Here is a 22,665-nt window from a genome sequence, read left to right on the forward strand (position 1 = left end):
GCTGGGGCCAGCCTTGCTGCAATCTATTTGCCTCTCCCCACAACAACAAGTGCAGCAAGTACTTTGCTCTGATCACCTCTTTAGGGGAGTCACTGAAGGATGCTCCGATCCAGAATTGGCCCCCTAGTCTCCTCTATGCTTATCCCCCTCTCCTTCTGATCCTGAAGTTTCTACAGAAAGCAACCAGGCTGAAGAGCTCAATCATCATCATTGCCCCCTTCTGGCCTTGATAGGTATGTTTCCCCTTCCTCTGGTCTCAGTTGAAATATTCTCCAGGGATACTAGAGCCAACTCAGGATCTCTTATCTCATCCATCAGGAATTCAGCATCCCACTCTCCATGCCCTCAAACTGACCACATGCTTTTCGACTTCCAGTGATAGTAAGACGGTCCTGGCTTGCTTTCCCAATTCTTGACAGAAAGCCTCCATCAAGAAAGTCTACAGAAGTAAATGGAAATGATTTTCCATGTGGGCTCTGAGCACTTACTTTGGCCATTCTTCTTTTTCTCGATACTCTTTTTAAGGAAAGGGCTAATTTTTCTGCTGTTAAACTTCATTCAGCAGCCATATCCAACTTCCATACTGGAAATGGATCACTCTGTCTGACATCTTCCTGATTATGTAAAACTTTCATGAAAGGAATTTTTGCCCTTAGACCTCCAATAAAAAAATCCCTCTCCTCCTTGGGATTTGACAGTGGTCCTTCAAGGATTAACTCAGAAACCCTTTGAACCGGTGGACAAATGTAACATGAAGTTTCTTTCTTGGAAAACAATCTTTTTGGTAGCTATCTCTTCAGTAAAAAGAGTTTCTGAACTCCAGGCCTTATTGGCTAGGCTTCCTTACATTATTTTTCATAAGGATAGGATGTCTTTAACAATCAGCCCTTCCTTTTTGCCTAAAATGGTCACAGAGACTAACATTAACCAGTCCATACAATTACTAGTTTTCTTTCCAAACTTTACTAATAAGGGCGAATATATGCTGCATCTTCTTGACGTCCACAGGCAATTATGTTTTTATCTTCACAGAATGAAACAGTACAGGAAGTCTGATCAGCTGTTTGTATCCCTTTCCACTAACTGCTTGAGTCAGGCAGTATCCAAATTATTCTGGCCAAATGGATTATTGATTGTATTTCATTGATTTATTCTCAAAAAGGTTTGGAGTTGCCTCATCCTTCTAGAGTGCACTCCACTAGATCTATGGCTACTTCATCTGTCTTTTCTTCAAGAACCTCCATTGATGACATCTGCGCTGCAGCCACCTGGTCAAAAACTCTTACCTTTGTTACACATTGCAAATTAGATATTGTCTCCAGATGCAGAGCTTTTTTTGGTTCATCAGTGCTTCAACATGTCCTTCCTTGAGGGCCTCCCAAGAGTTACGTAGCTGGGGACTCTGACCCATTTGTGAGGAAGAATGAAAATGACAACATCAGATTTAGAAGTTGTGTTCTTACCATAACTTGGCATTTGTGTTGTCCATTTTCATTCTTCCTCACCTTCCCTCCCAACCATGCGCTAGCCTTGTCACTCCCAGAAGGATCTTTGGATGTTAGATATTATAGGAACCCTCATGTTTCTGGTTTGAGCCTCATTTATCTCTTGCTTTTGTCCATCTCTATAACACATTGGGCAGTAAGGCAGCAAACTCAGTCTCAGAAATTGGGGATGGAATTAGAAGCATTATGAGTAGAGGGAGGAGCTCAAGATTTGGATCTGAAGTCTTGTAAATGAGGCTGAGTCAGAACCGAGGATTGGATCCTAGACTCATTCATGAGGAAGAATGTAAATGGACAACACTGATGCCAAGTTATGGTAAGTACATAACTTTTAATTTTCTACATTCGTATTCAAAACTTTTCTTAACTTTGATTTCAAATTTTTTACCATTTAACAGGTCCATTCATTTAAGGATGTAATATAAATATCTACATTTTTTTTTTGATTTTTAAGTATTGACACTACTCCTTCACAGGCTTTGACATATATCGTATTCCTTGTTTGGTTACAATCGCTTTTGGTATTCCTTTATTTTATTTTTTAATTTATTTTGCATTTGTTTACCGGGATAGTCCGACTGGACCAGGTCCATTTGCAGTGGAGGCCCAGGGAGAAAAGCTCCATTTACCAACAACAAACATAAATAGAAAAACGATAATACAATGGTTATCAGGCTGGCATCATTATCCAACAATTGAAAGCTAGCTCTCCATTTGCTTAATCTGATTTGCCAAGCAGAAACAAATGAAAAGAGAAACAATAGAGTAGTAGTATAATACAGTCAGATATAGTTATTACAACAAATGTGGTAAGTAACATCAAGGTAAGCAATGAATAATACAGTCAGATCTAGCTGTTACAACACATGCACTAAGTTACGTTATGGTTAGCAAAAGAAATGTGTACTGGGGTAGGGTAATTATAGCTGGGGTACTTTAGTATGATTACCAGTAGGAGTACCGTATACGATGGAGGGTGAAGAAGGGAAGAATGAGCTTTTAAGTAATGCAAGGACATTGCCATTCCTACCGTAGAGAACACCTGTACTACAGCATTAGCAAGAGCTTTAGCAATTAAATTTAACAAATAAGTAGCTCTTGGGAATCTTGTTCCATAGCTCATGATAACCAATATATAGTGATGACATTTTAGTGCTTTATACAGTCAATCCAACTATGTTCATGGCTATAATCAAAGTACTTCAATAATGGGTAGTGAGAGTAGGGGGTTCCTAAAGCCAAAATCTGAGGCAATTCTCCACCTGCCAGGGTAGGCAGGATAATATTTCTCAATTGCTAAGAAAATGCCTGCCCAATACTATCCCTAGTTGTTTTCTATACTCAAATATCCTCCTAGTATGTGACCCTGAGCTAGCTTTAGTACAAGTTGAGATACCAGCAATTGTGTTGCTGTGCTGTTTGTATTTTATCTACCCAATAAAACAGGTCCTGATAAAGCTCGAATATTGATATGGAATAGTAGGGGTTGGATAATCAAACTCCCTATCAACCACCTGAATATTTTCTAGCTTCTCTGACTGTGGGGTCTCCCCATTACATTTTCTTCAATTAGGATGGTTAAAATTTAAGTTTTATTAGCCTTTCTTCAGACTGATCTACTTATATCTTGGATAGATGTACCAGGTCTTTCACCTTCCTGTAAACATTGTGAACGTACATTAGGGGTGCTGATCCTTCTCCTTTCAATGCAAGTATAGTCTGATGGGTATACTCCCCTGATTCATGAAACAGCCTTCATCCTGATATAACTTACAAATTTCTTACTTCATCTTTGTAGTTAGGCTTAGGTTCCTCTTAAACCTTTATCAAAAATTCTTGGAAGTGAGGAAGAGTTTTACATAATAAAACATCATGGACTAAATCAGGGACAGTACATAGAAAAAGGCTTATTTACTCAAAGGGCTGTGTGTAGTTCTGTTTCTGTCAAAGGACTTCCACATGTACACACGTTGTACTACTTGTTTTTAAAAGGCCTTTTTGTGTTCTGGTGTCAATTTTTCACTCTATTTTTAACATGATACTTTAACAGTGCATGTACAGATATTCTCTCTAGTCTTTGTATATAGTTTATTAGTGTCTTAGCTATATAATTCACCAACAGCCAGAGAATATACTGACTGAAAAGGAAAACATGTTGGTGTATTTGTAACAAATGATTAAGTTTATTGCATTTTACTTGGCCCATTTTATGTTCCCTTCCAGCATTTTTATGGTCTTCATTTTTAAAGTTTCTAGACCGTCTTCGATAACCAGTTGTTACCCCAACATTAGCCTCACCATAACCCTTGGGTGAATTAGGTTCAGTCATTTTCTATCCAGGACTAAGTTACAATTTAGCAACTCCCACATATTTTTCCAGTAGTTCACCTAGTTTATATGCAGTACTGTGGTTTCCTTGTGATATCCATCATCTTATTGCACCCCACTGGGCTATCAAGAACCTGTTGAGAATAATAATCTCAGTACCGTCAGGGCACTATAAACCTTTGGTAGCAACTAATTACTGGCTAGATGTGTAGAGTCAAGCATCCGTGAATGAGGTGGCTTTTCTATAGTGTAGACCAAGGAGTGGAAACTTTGGAACTTTATGTCATGTATCATGTAAAAAAAGAAGAAAATAAAGAGTGCACCATCAGCTGGAATTCAAACTTGTCAGCAAATAACTCCAAGTAACAACCTGTTTGAATGAAACTTCATTTATTGCAAACGAACAGGAGCTGCAGCAAGTGATTAAAGTTAGCGCTTTCGCGTTGGCACCCAACGCTTCATCAGACATAAAGACTTAATAAATCTGGCTCCTTTTAAGCATCCATTCACATGATGTCATAATTGACTTAAAGAGACAGATATTAACAAATTAGTAAAGGTAAAAATACTGTTATTTGAATACATCATATGTTGAAGTCATTAAAATCATTTAAAAACATAATACATTTTAATAAAAATAATCACACATGTATTAATAAAAAATGAAATAAAATAGACCATAAACAACTCTAATGGTTTAATGGTCTGGAAGTTAAGAAAGGCTTGATAGAAAGCCTTTCATTGAGTCCAAATTTGTGTGCTTGTAGTTTCACAATCCACTTGCCCTCTTTTTCTTCTACTCTATCTTTAACATTACCCAGTCTGTTATCTGTCTTTACCAGTTCAAGAACCTGAAATTTAAAAGTGTGGTTGTGACCAACATCAATAACATGTTTAGCAAGTGCATTTAATGCATTGCTCCTGGATATTGCATAGATGTGTTCCCTGATTCGTTCTCTTAGGGATCTAGTGGTCATGCCCACATAAAACTTCCTGCAGGACTGGCATTCAGCTAAATAAACCAGATTCCTAGATTTACAACTTGCACAATGTTTGAAAATGTAATTCCTTTGTGTGACAGGGTGTGTAAACATGTGGGTATTGGCTATGTGCCTGCATTGGTTGCAGGATGAACAAGCAAAAGTGCCATGCCGTGTGTTGGTATTGTCATTGGTATGAACTCTATCATAACAAAGTAACCTATTCAATGACAGCATATTATTATAAGCTACTCTGGGTTTGTTGTCTACTAGAGATCTGATGCTGTCATCAATCATAAGAAGGTTCCAATGTCTATGGAAAATTTCCAGAACGTGCTTGTTCTTGTTGGTATACGGAATGGTGATCCTATTTGTCTGAACCCTAGGTGTTCGGGTAGTCGGTGTGTATGAGGTATCATATCTCTTAATGATGGGTATGGCTACATTGTCCCTTTTGCTGTCACCTTCAGAGACAGCTGTAAGTACAGATCTTCTGTTGTATCCCCTGGTTGTAAAATTATTTACTAAGTTTGACTTGTGTCGTTGGTAAGCTGTGTGTGTAGAGGTGAGTTTGGAAACTCTAGTAACTTGATTCTGAACAATATTCCTATATACGTGCTGAGGATGCATGCTGTTTCTGTGGAGTAAATTATTCCTCCAGCAACTCTTCCTAAAGAGTTCAGTTTCAAATCCATGACCCTTCCTAAACACACTCACATCTAGAAAATCTACATGCTCGGGGGAATAAGTATAATCAAAACTCAGAAAATCAGTTGTTCCATTGAGATAGTCTACAAAATCTAAAAGATGTTCAGCTGTTCCTCCCCACAATAAAAAGACATCATCCACAAATCTATTATAGAATAATAGTGAATCAAGAAAAACAGAGTTCTGATTCAACACAAATAGCTGTTCCCATTGTGCCAACACCAAGTTGGCGTATGCGTTGGCACATGGAGTACCCATCGCTACACCCTTGGTTTGTAAATAGTAGGTACTTCCATAACATAGCACGTTGTTTTCAAGAACAATTTCAAGTAAGGACAAACACCTATCCACCATGTGCGTTGTCAAATCACTTTTCATCAAAAATGCTCTCATGTATTCTAAGCCTATGTTGTTAGGTATTGAAGTAAACAAAGACTTAACGTCCAAAGATACTAATATGCATGTGTCATTGACAGAGGAAGACTGTTTAAAAGTCGCTAGATTTTCTAAGAAATTGGTAGTGTCTTTCAGAATGTGCTTAGTATTCAACACTACTGGCTTCAAAATTTTATCCAGATAAATGGATAGAGGCTCGGTCAACCAGCCTCGACTGGATACTATTGGACGCAAAGGTGGATCAGTGACATTCTTGTGTATTTTGGGAAGACCTCTAAAGGATGGTATTAGAGGCTTGTCAATCACAAAATACATATATAAATCATTATCAATCACACTGGTCAGCAATAAATCATATAGCATGGCATGAACATTCTTTATGAGACCATTTAAACTATGTTCAGAGATGGGTAAATAGGTTTCTGCGTCAGATAACATTGCAATCATTTTATTACTATATGTGGAGCTGTCCATTACAACGACAGCTCCACCCTTGTCTGCTTGTCTAATAGCAATTGTCTCATTCCTTCTTAAATCATCTAAGGCTTGTTTCTCTTGTTTGGTCAAGTTTATGAAATGGGGTTTAGCTTGATTATCATTATATAGCTTAAACAAATCGTCCTCTACTGCTTGCTCGAAGGCTTCTAGCAGCGGATGTGAAGGAGGAATGAAGGTGAAGGTTTCTTAAATGCAGTATATTTATTCACAACTTCATCATTCTTACCATATAAAAGTTTAAGGGCTAAGTTTCTGGTGAACATTTTCACATCCACAATGATGTCTGTAGTCTTTGTAGTTAGGCTTAGGTTCCTCTCAAACCTTTATCAAAAATTCTTGGAAGTGAGGAAGAGTTTTACATAATAAAACATCATGGACTAAATCAGGGACAGTACATAGAAAAAGGCTTATTTACTCAAAGGGCTGTGTGTAGTTCTGTTTCTGTCAAAGGACTTCCACATGTACACACGTTGTACTACTTGTTTTTAAAAGGCCTTTTTGTGTTCTGGTGTCAATTTTTCACTCTATTTTTAACATGATACTTTAACAGTGCATGTACAGATATTCTCTCTAGTCTTTGTATATAGTTTATTAGTGTCTTAGCTATATAATTCACCAACAGCCAGAGAATATACTGACTGAAAAGGAAAACATGTTGGTGTATTTGTAACAAATGATTAAGTTTATTGCATTTTACTTGGCCCATTTTATGTTCCCTTCCAGCATTTTTATGGTCTTCATTTTTAAAGTTTCTAGACCGTCTTCGATAACCAGTTGTTACCCCAACATTAGCCTCACCATAACCCTTGGGTGAATTAGGTTCAGTCATTTTCTATCCAGGACTAAGTTACAATTTAGCAACTCCCACATATTTTTCCAGTAGTTCACCTAGTTTATATGCAGTACTGTGGTTTCCTTGTGATATCCATCATCTTATTGCACCCCACTGGGCTATCAAGAACCTGTTGAGAATAATAATCTCAGTACCGTCAGGGCACTATAAACCTTTGGTAGCAACTAATTACTGGCTAGATGTGTAGAGTCAAGCATCCGTGAATGAGGTGGCTTTTCTATAGTGTAGACCAAGGAGTGGAAACTTTGGAACTTTATGTCATGTATCATGTAACAAAAGACCAGTACTTCCACTCTCAGTTTATCATATTTGGCATTGACAGACTTTAGCTTGTAGTAAGCCTTCTTTGTTTCCTCACCTAAGTGTCATGTTTAATCATAGCCTCACCTCAAGCTTCATGCCCACTGAGTGGCACACAGTTACAATTATCCCACTCCACAAGGGGGGATCCACCTTCGATCCCGGGAACTACCGTCCCATCAGTCTGACGAGCCTGATCTGCAAGGGCATGGAATGCATTATCATGGAACTTATAAACAAAGACATTGGCAACCTTCAAACACTGGACCCCACCCAGTTTGGGTTCGTGAAGGGCTGATCTTGTCTCCTGAATCTGATTGACTTCTTCGAATAAGTCTCCAGAGCTATGGACGAGGGTAAGGTGGCCCACGCAGCCTATCTGGATCTCACCAAGGCCTTCGACACCATCCCCCACTCTGGAATAATAGATAAACTTACTAAGCTGGGCATAAATCCCTATGTCACTCGATGGGTTGCCAACTGGCTTACTGACAGAACCCAGACTGTAAAAGTAGCCGACTCGAAATCCAGCTCCAGACAAGTGACAAGTGGAGTACCTCAGGGTTCTGTCTTGGGACCACTCTTGTTTGGCATCTACTTCTCTGAAGTACAGGCCAACACTAAGGGACTCTGGCTAACAAAGTTCACAGATGACTGCAAACTAGGAGCCATTATAGAATCCCCAAATGATGTGGATATTCTACAAAAGGGCCTTACAGAAACAGATGCCTGGTGCCAGAGCCATGGGCTCAAGCTTAATGCCAAAAAATATATAGTTATCCCCTTTGGGAAAAAAAACATGTACCCATGAATTACCACATAGGTGGCAGTACACTAAACATTGAAAGTGTGATGAGAGACTTAGGGACACAGGTGGACAGTGGTCTCACCTTCGATAACCACATCACCACAACAGTCAGGAATTGTGGCACACCTCATCACTAAGGGCTTTTCATCCAGAAAAAAGAGGTCATTGTCCCACTGTACTCCTCCCTCATTAGACACATTGTAGAGTATAATGCCCCATTAGGTATGTACCTCACAAGACATCTGCAACAGCTGGAAAGGCCGCAGAAATACCTCACTAAAAGAATCACAGGCCGAAAGCAGATACCCTATGATGTCTGTCCAAAAAAACTCCAGCTATACTCTGTGGCATATTGTCTACTCAGAGATGATCTCTGCTTAACATACAAGGCCATGTCAAACCCTGAGCTGTTGGACATGCTCCACTTAAAGAAATCCCAATCCCTCAGAGCCACATGCTCCAGGGATCTAAACCTTGTCATCACAATGAACAAAACATGCTGGAGGGATAGGTTCCTGATCCAGAGACTCCCCATACTCTGGAATAGACTGCCCATACATGTCAAGCAAAGCGCCTCCTTGGCCCTCTTCAAAAGGAACCTTGATGATTGAATGGAAGATAGGAAATTCACCCCGGGGATCATGTCAGTCGCCCTGCTAGACGGGTCCAGGGAAGTAAATATTGTGGGAAGAAATATCCAGGGAATTGTTATGGCTAGGCTTGTATAGGCCCTAGGACCGATAGCCTAGTACCAACCTATGAACCTATGACCATACCTATGAACCCAGAAAGAAATTTAAAAATAACCCATGACCACTCAGGTTTAATCCAGCCTTCACACACAGTGACCCTTTTAAATGCTAGGGAAAAGGTTTCTACATTATCATTTGTATTCTTCTTTGGAGAACAATTTGCCCTTAAAATGATATAACCCTGTTAGTGCTGGATAATATCATTAGAATATAAATGTCTGTAGGAGTATGGGTTTCTATGAGAGGTGTATACTTTTCTTGCATGACTAATAAACTGTGATAGACCTCAGAAAATATTCTTCTGAAGTGCTCTGTTATTCTTAACTCATTACATCAGAGAGATTCCTTCTGGTGTTTCTGCAGTTACATCCTACTGACACTTCTTGGCATTAAATATTGCTTGTTCATTTTGGATTAATAATTCCAAAACCATGCTACATACAAGTTAGAAACTGACAGAAAACGAGTTTTCAAAAGCAGTTCACTCAAGAGAAGTGTGAATAATTTTATAATTTTATTATTGTTAGCACACGCCTTCGGAGAGCTCTGTGTCCCTCCTTCCTCAGACACAAAAACAATACAATAATTAACTAAAAATACTTTATATGTACCTCAAATCAATTAACTAATTAATTAATTATACTAAACAAGTTCAAATGCAGCAAAGCACAAAACCAGAAGCAACTACAATTTCATGATGACAAACTACTAAAATCCCAGTGCTAAAACTTACAATGCCGTTCAAACAATGTATAATTTAAGTAATTAGACAAGCAGAAAAAATCTATATTTAATTTATAACCAAATATAAACATATATATATATATATATATATATATATATTACTATAATAAATATAATAAGTATATATATATATATATATTCTATATGTATATAAATGTGTAAATCAAGAGCAGAAATATACATTATACATAAATATGTATATAACACATATAAAAACCTTCATTTAAAAAACAATTTTAATTTTAAGACATTTAAAAATAAATAAAAACTAATAAACTAATATCACCTTTTTAAGGCAAGACTTTTTAAAATGCAACGTAAAGACACATGGTCGTTCAAACCAGGATAAATATATGTGGCAGTACAAATTTGCCAAAACAATTCTTCAATTTCCAACTGATTCTGCCAAGGGCCACCCCTGATATCGGAATTAACCAGCTTAAGGACAGTAAATTTAAAATGGTGGTCTGGAAATTCATTAATGTGCCTTGCCAAAGCATTATTAAGATCTCGTCTATTAATAGCATATACATGTTCATAAATGCGCTGCTTCACTTTCCTTTCGGTCTTACCGATATAAAAAGCAGCACATTTTTGGCAGGCAGCAGCATAGACAACACTACTGGATTCACAATTAAATTTACCTATGACATTATATGTTTTGTCCCTAAGTATGACTTTAGGATCTGTGTGCACATACCTACACTTCCTACATGCCCCACATTTCCTCATTCCAAAATTACCGTGACCCCTAGGTTTAGACTTAGACTCCAAAAGTGCCTTCAGATGCTACATACAAGTTATTATAACATTTTTTCTTAAAGCTTATACAATGGCAAACAACCGTATTGATATTTAACATCTGTCTAGTGAAGATAAAAAGACATTACTTGTTTTTGTAATATATGTTTACATGGTCATAAATTTCATAATTCTCTAAATATCTCAACAGTCAAGTAGTACAGACAGAACCGTTTAGCCTCTTTAACAAAATGCTGCTCTTGGTATATGTGTAACTGGAGTGGATGATGATATATTAAGTTTCCAACAAAAATATTACAAACTTAACAGTTACTGTGTTTACTGTGACTTATAAAAAGCAGTTGAAGACCTAGAATGATAAGAATGCTACTATAAAAATAGTTTGTGTTGAAGATTTTGCTATTTAAATTTCTTTAGTAACCCGTATGGTGCCAGAGATATGAACATTTGTTTGAAATATAAGGATATAATTTGATTCTCTCAAAAAGCTTAGGCTCCATACATTTGAAGTTACAGTGCAAAATGACACAGCTGCATTTAACGGAATGAGTTAAGGTCAAAGTCTGATTTGATTCCCTTATGAACTGTTTTAAAATCTGTTTCTGGCAACTGGTTTCCTGAAAACCCTTAAGCAGAGCTTCAGTAATTTTCTATATCTTCCACTGTGATGCAGTGCTTGTATCTAAATGATACCTAGCCTTCTCACTATCACAGCATTCCCTTTTACATGCATCAAGTAGCAAAGATAAGAAAACCAAATTGTAAGGAATCTGAAGTTATGACTTCAGGAAACTCTGTTCAGGTTCTCAGTCTTAATTGTAATGTAGGTATATAACACATTTCATGAGTATTTCTGATGAGTATTTCTGAAAATCAAGTCTCAGTTCATTACTACTTGTTACTATCCTATAGTTCTCATCTAATCCAGTTATAAAATGACAGAAGGTGCTTAGTTGTACCTGGTGGCAGGTAGCACTCAAACACAACAGTTTAGATCTGTATTCACAACAGTTTAGGGTTAATTTTTACTGCTGCATGTCTCCATTTGTGACATCTTAGGCCTTTAGACCCATGACTGGGTAGAAACAATTACATTCTTGAGGTTGCTGTATTAAATATTACCTTTTACAACCTTGCAGGAAATTAGTTAATTTCAGTTGGTAACAGCACATTTTATTCTTAACAGAAAAGAATACAGTTCCTGTAGCACAGTCCAATGCAAAAAAGAAGTTATGTTTTTACCATAGCATTCCATCTGTGTTGTCGATCTCCATCTTCTCTTGACTCTTGAGTAGTCGGTTCCGATCCTCGGAACCAGTCCACCCTTTTTATAGCTCGCACCAGCCAAAAATCTCTCGAGCTAATACTCTATCCACGGTGCCCCTCTCCAATTCATCTCAGATCGAGTTTGCAGACTTATATAACCTAGCGAGAAGAACCATAAGCAAATATGAAGAGGCCATGTCCAAGGAGAACCCTAACAAGGCACCCAGAACAGATGTTCACAACTCCATGAATTTACAGGAGAGGAAGGGAGGGTGGGATGCCAAGAACAGATGAAGATTGACAAAACTGATGGAACATTATGGTAAGAACATAACTTCTTTATCTAATGTTTTCAATCTTCATCTATTCTTGACTTTTGGGAAAGAGTCCTCAGCTACTTTAGGCCGTGGGTGGCTGTATGGAAGGATATTCCTGAGAACCATAGAAGCAAAGGAAGCTCTTCCCCTGGAGACCAGATCCAATTTGTAATGAGTGATAAAGATATGTGGTGCAGTCCACTTTGCTGCTGTGCATATTTCATTCATGGAAGCCTTGGAATGGAAAACAGCTCAAGTGGCCATTGATCTAGTGGGATGCGCTGTCACAGGCACAGGTAACTTGAGATTATTTTATTACATATGTAAGTAATACACTCTCTTAGCAATTTTGACAAGGTAACTTTTGAAACAGATTTCCCTAAAGTTGGGCCAGAAAAGGATACAATCAACTGTTCTGGTTTTCTAAATTCTTTAGTTCTGTTGAAATAGAAATGTAATTGTCTGTGAACATCCAGCAAATGTAGGTAATCTTAGCCTTTGTTGGAAAAATTGGGGAAGAAAACAGGCAAGTCTATGGTTTGATTAATGATGACTAATGAGACTACCTTTGGAAGAAAGCCTGGATTGGTTCTGAGTGAAACTCTATCCTCATGGAAAATTAAGTAAGGGGATTTTGATCATAAGGCCTGCATCTCAGAAACCCACCTTGCAGAAGTTATAGCTATGAGGAAAAGCATTTTCCATGAAAGAAACTTTGTCATATGTTGCTGCTGACTCAAAGGGAGTAAACAGCAGAGACTGAAGAAAAATGGTCAGATCCCATGGTGGTAGAGGGTCTTTAAATAGAGGTTTTAAATGCAGGGTTTCTTTGAGGAACACTTTACATAATCTATATAAAATTAGATGAAGGTCCCCAAAACCATTATGGAAGTTAGAAATGACAGCTAATTGGATTTTAACTATGGAGGCAGAAGCCCCTTGATCAAAAAGAATGGCTAGAAATTCTAGAACTTTTTCCACAGGAGCGGAGAAGGGATCAAGATCACTATCATAAGCCCAGGTTTAAAATCTCTTCCACTTACTAAGGTAGAGTTCCCTGGTGGATGGTTTATGGGAAGCCAGCAGAATTTTCCGCAGTGGGGTAGGTATATCATTATGCCTGGGAACTAGTGGATTTGGAGCTTCCAAGCTGTCAGCTTGAGATTCTGAAGGTTGGAGTGCACCAGTGCCTGAGGGTGAGATAGCAGGTCTGGAACTGTGTCCAGAATCCATGGATGGTGAACTAGCTGAGCCCATGGAAGGGTAACGAAATTTGCCAAGGCCAATAGGGTGCAATGAGGATCACTTTGCTTCTCATCCTGGCTGCTTTCATGAGAAAGAGTGGAATTAGGGGGAAGGAAGAAAGGCATACAGGAGACCTGGGGACCAGTCAAGGAGAAGAGCATCTCTCAGTGACTCCCCTTGAGGGAGGATTAGGGCAAAGTAGCTTCTGCACTAGTTGTTTTGGGGTGATGCAAAAAGGTTGCAGAAAGGCTGGCCCCAGAGATGAAAAATCCTCCTCACTATCTCGGGATTGAGAGACCACTTGTGAGGCAGTAGAATGCATCTGCTCAGTTTGTCCGCTATCACATTTGAACTGCCTAGGATGTGCTTTGCTGTCAGAAAGTGGTTGGAGGAAATTGCCCATTGCCTTACTCTGAGGACTTCTCAATGCAAGGGTTAGGACTTGGTTCCCCCTTGTTTGTTGATGTACCAGACTACAGACATATTGTCTGATTGGATTGCAGTGGTCCCTAGCTGAGGAGAGATTGAAAGGCTTGTAATGCTAATAGCACTGTTCTCAACTCCAGCACATTGATATGCAGATTGGCCTCTACTGGGGACCAAGTGCCTTGGACTTTTCTTCCCAGATAATGCTCCACCACCCCATCTGGGAGGCGTCTGTAGTCACTATAGCCTTGGGTTGAGGAAGGACAGATAGACGGCCTGATAGGATTTCTTCAGGTTCCATCCACCATGATGGGTCTTTTTTGCAGCAACTGGTGATTAGTATGGGGTAGTTCATTGGATGGTTTAGAATAGACAATTGTGATGCTAGAAACCATTGAAGTAGCTGCATGCAGAACCTTGCTAATGAGACTAGCATGATAGTTGCTGCCATGGAACTTAGCGCTTGAAGGACTAGTAGCACTGGAACTTTGTTTTTGCATAGAATCGGATGTACTTGAGATTTTATCTTCTGTAATCTGTGCTGAGGAAGGGAAGCTACATAAGAAATGGTGTTCAGACAAGCCCCTATGAATTCTAAATCTTGAGAGGGGCTTAGCTGAGATTTTGTTTGATTGACTGTGATGCCCAACTCACGAACAAATGCAGAACGAACTCTGTTGCTTGAAGCAGTAGATGCCTGGTGGAAGTGGTGATGAGCCAGTCGTCAAGATATGGAAACACCTGGAATCTGTGCAGTCTCAAGTGAGCTGTTACTGTTGAAATACATTTGAAGAATATTTTGGAGGCTGTGGTGAGACCAAAGTGCAGCACCCTGAACTGAAAGTGACTGGCTCCTAGCCAAAAGCAGATAAATCTTCTGGAGCGTTTGTTCATTTTTATGTGGTAGTATGCATCTTGAAGGTCTGTAGAGCACATCTAATCATTTTCCTCTAAAATGGGAAGTATAGATTGAACTGTGACCATCTGGAATTTTGACTGTTGAACAAATTTGTTTAGAAGGCCGAGATCCAGTATAGGTCTCCAGTCCCCTGTCTTTTTTGGCACTAAAAAGAACCTTGAGTAAAATCCGGATCCTATTTGGTCTGGTGGGACTTCTTGGATGACTCTTTTTCTAGCAACTTTTGGATTTAAAAGGATGCTTGATCTCTCTGATTGGGTGGAACGTGGAGGAGATTTGTTAGAGATCTGGGATAAAGGGTGAAGGGGATAGAATAACCTCTGCTAATTCTCTGCACCCAAACATCTGTGGTTATCTGTCACCAGGCTTTTGTATGCAGAGAAAATCTTCCTCTGACTGCTTCCGAAGGTAAGCAATCGGGTTCCCTTTCAGGAGTGCTGGTAGGGCTGGCCAGAGAAAGAGTCTCAGGAACCCTGATTCTGCAGGCCACATCTGCCTCGGGGTCGGCATCTTCCATTAGAGCACCCATCCCTGCCCTGAGGAGATCCTCCACCACGCGTATCCTGGAAAGGCCCTTGGGACTTTTTGAACCATAACTTCCCACTCCTCTGATTCCTAGAATAGGATCATTGGGGAGCAGAAAAATGTATGCCAACAGCAGACAGTGTCTTCCCATGCTTCTCACACCTGGCTAGAGTTTGTTTAACTTTGGGGCCAAACAAAGAAGATCCGTCAAAGGGAGCATTGATGAACAAAGACTTGAATGGCTCAGCAAACTCACACAGGTGCATCCAGGCATGTCAGCTGATAGCAATGCCTGAACCAGCTGACCTGGTCGTCCCTTTGGCTGTATGTAAAATGAGCCTCATGTATGAGTTAGAAATAGACTCCAGGGTAGCTAACTGGGAGGCCACTATTCTTGGACCTTATCAGATACAGCTCCTGCTAGGGTGCCTGATAGTTCCTTGATCAGATCCCTCTGGAGCCTAGTGAAGTGTGCCAGAAAATTCAAGGACCTTAAGGCGAAGGTCAATGATGCATAAACCCACTTTCTAAATCTGTCCATTGCTCTAGACTCTCAGGGGGATGAACAGAGGAACTTTCCTCAGCCAGTTCCTTTTTGGTGGCCACTGCTACCACCATGGCATCTACTGCTAAGCCTTTAGCTCAATGTTGGTGGTCCTCAGGTGCAGAAATGATTTTATCTGGTCTCCGGGGAATCGGTTCTATGAAGTCAGGAGATTTCCAAGCCCACTGAGTGATCAGTTTAATGAGATTGTCAATGGGAGGGGTCACCCAGGAAGTAGATGAGCGAGAACCAAAGACTTGCAAATACACTGACTCCTCAGAGGCAGGGTCTTTGGGTTTCCAGTTTACCCCACTGTTTAAGGATCTCAAAAATGTCTCCAAAGGAGATGCCTTCCTGAGGTGACCGGGGGGATCCCTCCTATCATCAAAATCAGTGTCCTCAGTGACAGACTCTTTAGTGAAGTCCAGGTGTTTCCTCTTACACATTGTCTCTTGAGGAGACTCCTCAGTGGGAATGTCTGAAGAGATCTTGGAAGAAGGTTGGTCCTCAGCCAGATATCTTGCAACCTTGGAGCTCTGGGCACAGATGTTGGTGGAAGCACCCAGTAAGAATGGGTCAGTGGTTGAAACTCTGATACAGCAGCAGCTACCTGAGAGCCTGCAGTGGCCAGTGCTGTCTCCGTAGCCTGGAAAACAGGTCCCACTGAGGAGGGGTGGGAGCCCGGAACCAAGAAAGATGAACTTGGAACCAGGGTCACCCCCAGCCACCAGAGTCTCAAGAGGTAAGGATGACTCTATTGAATAAACTATAGGAGTTGACTCAAACCTCTCACACCCAACAGAGGAGCCACGGTCTCTAGAATCCATCAGTTCTGAAGGAAATGAAGAAGTCAGAGGCAAATCCAGAACTAAAGTCAAGAGGGTTGTCAGTGCCGGAGCAATAGCAACCTGAGTGGTCAGAGTGGGACCTCTGATGAGGTCAAAGGAGGAAGAACTGGAGGATTCCTGGAAGAAAACATCCCTGCTTCAGGGGAGAGAGAGGGGGTTAGGAAGAAATGGAAAGGCCCTTAGCCGTGTGGAGCTGGTCCACCAATCTCACCACATCAACTTCAGTGAGACTCCTGGAGAAGCAGACAGACAATCCAGAGGGAGATTCTGGCCTTTCTATAAAGGGACTGGGAAGTTGACTAAAGAAGGGGTCAATGGAAGGGAACTACTTTGTCATGGGTGTATAAAGAGGATAATTTTTCAGCACCGAAAGGTGGTATGATCTGTTGTGGTGCAGAAAGAGAGGTCTACACCATTGTGGAAACTAAAGAAGCCAGTGTTGACATTGGTGCTGGCACCAGTGCTGAAGGCACTGAGATGACTGGTGATGAAGAATGAGTCTTTTCAGAGACCTTCTGAACCTTAGCTGTTGTTCCAAGGAGGAAATAACAGAAGGGGACGTTTGTTTTCTTGATGTTGGTACTGATGGAGATGTCTGCACAGAAAGACTAGTTTTGGAACCAGAGGCTTTTGGAGACTTATCAGCCTTGGATAAAGCTTTTTCAAAGGGGGTCTTAAGAAACCTTTTAAAAATAATCATGTTACGACGTTCTACCAAGGCCCTAGTATTGAAGGCCTGGCAGATGGAGCACTGTATGTCTAAGTGTGGAGCATCTAAACAATAAACACAAGCCCTATACCCATCAGAGTTAGGCATTTTTTGGCTGCAGTCCTGGCACTGCTTAAATCCAGTTCTGCCTTTGGACTTATCTGCTATATTGACAAGTGGCAGAAAAATAAATAGTCACGCTACACACACACACACACACACACACACACACACACACACACACACACACACACACACACACACACACACACACACATGCACACACATGCACACACACACGCACACACACACACACGGACACACACACTAGGATAGACAGGAAAAGGAGAAGGTACTACCAACAATGGTTGAAAGAACTACCAAAATGGTAGGGAGAAAAGGAGAGAGGAAAAACTACCAGCAATGGTAAGGAAAGTAATACAAATGGGTATAGAAGGTGCAGCTACCAGCAATGGTAGAGAAAGAATACCAACAGGTATAGAAACACACTCACAAGTGAAAAAGGTGGGTAGAGGAAAGAAAAATATTAAAGTTTATAGCAAAGAAAGGTAGAAAGACTAATACAGTTTAAATATTACTTAGCTGCAAGAGGAGAGTTGTCTAACCTGTCTTGCTATAAGAGTGGCAAGTGAGATCTGAGGTGAATTGGAGAGGGGCATTGTGAGTAGAGTGTCAGCTTGAGATATTTTTGGCTGGTGCGAGCTGTATAACAGCCGGACCATTTCAGAGGATTGGAACCAACTACTCAAGAGTCAGGAATAGATGAAGATTGACAACATCAGATCCCAAGTTTAGCCTTGCTTCCAATAAGTCATAGATAAGCTTTCTCCAGTATATTGCATGTCTAAGAATAAACTATAGAAATAATAAGCAGGTTTCCACTCACCAGTAAACAGAGACCTTTTTGATAAAAGGCCAATGAGTAGCTAAATAAAGGAGAGTCATTAGTGCTTCAAAAGACATATTCCAGACAGTTTCTTTTATTTCTTACTGAGGTAGAGCTCTGATGATACTTGACCACTATCATCTTCAGCCCAGGGAAAAATTAAACAGAACAAAGCAAAAAACAAATGCAAATAGATGCAAAATATAACAAGAGCAAAAAGTTAAATATAGTTGTGTCTAGACTATACAAAACAATTATATGCAAAAGTGTCAAGAAAGTGGCAAATAAGTGAGCTGAGTGTTGATGAGGTTATAGCAGCGAATTACCTAGAATGAAAATGTGAAGGCAGTGAGAGACTGAGAGAAATTAAGAAATGTAACTAAAGAGCTGGTATTTATTTGCACTTAGCATGTTTTTTTAAGATCTGCTTTTAACTGTAAATAGAATTCTGGGTAAAGTACTGTTTTTTAAGACCAGAGGGTAGAGATTCATAAAGTTTTGGGTCCAATTGTAGAGAAGCTGTAAAATATGAAGAGGATCTTGGTTTGGCAGGTCTTGAAGTGTAGTTGCTGATAGCCTTGACTTCTGAGGTTATAGGATAGGGATTGCTTTATTAGTATAGTAGATAAGGGAGAAATTATTTGGTTGATAAGAAGTTTAAATAGTTGTGAACACAATAGGTCAGTTCTTTGACAGGAAACTGTTTTCATTTTAAAGTTTTGGGGAGAATTTGGTGAACCTGCAGTTTTTATTAGTGATTGAATGTATGGAGTGTCGTTTTGAAGGAGATGCAATTAAGAGGACACCATTTTCCATCTAGGAGAGTAGATGCCTTTTTACGATTGCTATTCTGTAGGTTCTTAGAGAGAAAAATGGAACATTTGTTGGCACAGAACAGGAGTGAGTGGGCTGATGTTGAGACTGGGAATTATGCTTGAAACTAAAAAGTATGTTTTCACAGATAACATTCTTACATTCAAAAGTTTTTTTTCCTGAAACTAGGAATTCTCAGTTGTAGGGTAAAATCTAGCACTCTTCATTTCTAAAAAACCTGTTGGACAGAACGCTTCTTTTTTCCACAAAAGAAAAAAACTGCTTCCCCAGCTCAAGCCTTGACAGGGTAAACTATACATACATACATACATATAGATATGTATATTCATACATACAAACACATGTGTGTGTGCATGTGAATACATACACACACACACACAGACACACACATATATATATATATATATATATATATATATATATATATATATATATATATATATATATATATATATATATACATACACATACATATGGATCTATTAAAAATCATCCAGTGTGCACTATGTTGAAGTCCATAATGTCGAAGTAAAAAGGTTGACAGATGGAACATTGACAGGTACTGCCTGGAACAAGCTAAACCAACAGTGAGCCCACCTGCACCCCCATGAGGGGGCTGCTGTACTACCACCTACAAATTATATATATATATATTGACTCTGAGACTGTGTAATCCCCAGGAAAAGGGAATATTCCCCTACCCAAGGATTGTTATTCTTGTGTAAATGTTGACATCTGTTTCTTTTGACCAAATGGAGTAAACCAAACAGATGTTGACATTGTGCACATTCAGTGATACATAAATCACCCTATAAATATATACATTGCTGTCTATCTATCCATCTATCTATCTATCTATATGTTTATAGTTATATGGTTCTATATTAAAAGCTTGAAATCCAAAATGCCTGAAATTTATAGAATCAAGCTGAAATGCTTGAATCTTGTAAATTCCACACACACACACACACACACGCACAAAACTCTTGTTTCTACAGGGAGGCAATCCCACCTTCACCCCCTGCTACTTAAATATTCCAACTCTGAGATCATACCACAGTGGGGAAAGGATCATTACCTGGATCCCTACTGTGCCACAGTCCCACACAGTTCAGGTTGTAGCAAAAAAGAAACACTGTTCTATTTCTTTTTGCCAGTTCAAGCTTACAAGATTTGGGCATTTAGGCTTGATCTTGTATGTTTTGAGTATTTCATATTTCGACTGTCCCAGGTGGAACCATAGTATATACATACTTAACAGGGGCACAGGAAATTAACTTTCTTGTGCAGGCATAAGCTAGGAAACCTTGTTGGCTAGGCTTACGTAGGCCTTGGGCCGATAGCCTAGTACCTACCTATGAACCTATGAACTATGTCAGACAACATGGATGTTTACATGCACAATGGTGACATAAAATTATCAAAAACTATGTATATAGACATAAAAACAGAGAAAAAACAAAACAAAACATTGTTTTTTGCAGGGGGACAAAGCAGATTTAGTTGAATTCACATTTGGTTGAAATCTCATTCCTTTAAATTTAGTTTTGTTTTACATAGTGCTACTGTGAGTAAGTAGAAGTGACTATGCAAGAAGATAGTTATCTGGCCAACTGTCAGCGTAGCATTTAGTATTACTAAACAGTGTAAGAAACTTCTCTGTGTGGAAGATTTTCAGTCCATATATTTCTAGTTAATCACTGTATATTAATCAGATCAGACAATAGTAGTAGTAGAAGTAGCGAACTTAAACTTGTCAAGTCAAAACAAAACAAAAAATAATAATAGAAAATATATAATTGTATAGCATTACTAAGTATTCGAAAGTAATCCAAGCAAGGCAGGCAGTCTGTTTCCAGTCGAAAATCCTTTATTAAGTACACAGACAAGTGATCCAAGTAAAACAAAAATAGAGTAATAATTTCCTCACAAGCTTTCTAAATATATATATACTTTTTATCAGGCATGGGAGTAGTTTATTGTGCTGTAAAAAAAGTATTATTGGTACACATGTTAAATTCACATCCCTTCCCCCATCAGTGTGACATTCGAGCTGGTCCTGCCCTACTTAGTAGCTGTCATAATAATATATAACCCTTATGTACTTCAAATAAAATTTATAATGATGTGGTACCACTTATTTAACCAGATTATTAAGTAGATTATTAAGTCTGTGATTTTATCCAAGACAATATACTACATGGCTGGAAATATATCAACCTTAGTTCATATGGCAATCAAAAATATATATGAATATATATACATATACATTTTGCATGTAAAAATAAATTTCTGTTTTCATAACCTATTATTAACAAAGATCGCTTTCGTCCTTCTAGACTTCTTCAGGTGTGTGCACAAGAACCCTGAAAACAATCTATAAAAATATATATAATTGTATAATTAGTTAGTATTGTTATTACACATTTTGAATAAAGTGGAAAAAATATAAACTGAAAAAAATAAAAATAAAAAAAAATGTATGTATGATGATGAAAACAAAATATACACTTAAATTTCAACTGATTTAAAATGGTATTTAAAACCAATTTGTAGAATAAAATAAAATAAAATAAAATTAGTCATGTAAACAATGTGGCAATTTTCTAAGTTCCAGTGCACTTTTAATTGAACAGTAGTAGTTTAGTCCAGGCTTCCTAAAATAGTTCAACTTTAATTTCTCCAGAATATTCGGGATGTCTCCTCCAAGATCACTCATGTCTATGCGATCCAGGATCTGTAACTTAAAACCCGTGTGTCTTTTATTAAGAGAAAGGTGTTTGGCTATTGCATTATTTTTACATCCAGAACGGATTTCTGACAGATGACATGAAATCCTACGCTTGAGTCTATTTACAGTCTTGCCCACATATAATGCATCACATTCATTGCACTGTGCCCTGTAAATTACTTTTGTAGTGTTACAGTCACCCCCTGCACTGGTTTTAATTATCTTCTTTAAATAAGGGCAATAAAAACTGTCACCTTGCTGTATAAATATACAAAGTGTGCAATTAGTTTCACATATTTTAGTGTTTTTCTCATATGGTCTAGGTTTAAATTCAACAAAACTTCTAATGTTCCTGGCCTTCCTATAAACAAATGATGGGGCTTTACCTAAGATGTTAATCAGAAAAGGGTTTCCTGTGATAATGTCCCAGTTTTCTTCAATAATATTTTTCATACTGTGATATTCCAAAGTGTATGTCAGGATGCAGCTATTTTTGCATTTGTTATTCTCTGTGAAATTACTTAAAATGTTTCTACTGGGGAGGTTGAGTGAAGGTACTTCAGTCCTTTTCAGTTCTATAATGGGTACCAGGATGTTTTTTAACATCTGACTTTCATAGCCTCTCACTAGAAAATAATTCTCTAAGTTGTTCAGGTTTCTCAAAAATGGTTCCATCTCTGTGGTAGTTCTAGCTAATCTATAGCCTTGGGACTTCACCACATTATACTGCACACATACAATTATAGATTTTTGTAGGATG

General features: G+C 38.8%; 1 protein-coding gene across 2 annotated transcripts in view; it reads left to right on the forward strand.

Annotated features, from left to right (window-relative positions):
* LOC122809139 (NXPE family member 4-like) overlaps positions 1-22,665 on the forward strand; it is an 820,377-nt gene that overhangs the window by 223,232 nt on the left and 574,480 nt on the right. The window lies entirely within an intron of this gene.

Source organism: Protopterus annectens, chromosome 8.part0 (genome assembly GCF_019279795.1).
Source record: "Protopterus annectens isolate FY-2018-M chromosome 8.part0, PAN1.0, whole genome shotgun sequence".
NCBI lineage: Eukaryota > Metazoa > Chordata > Ceratodontiformes > Protopteridae > Protopterus > Protopterus annectens.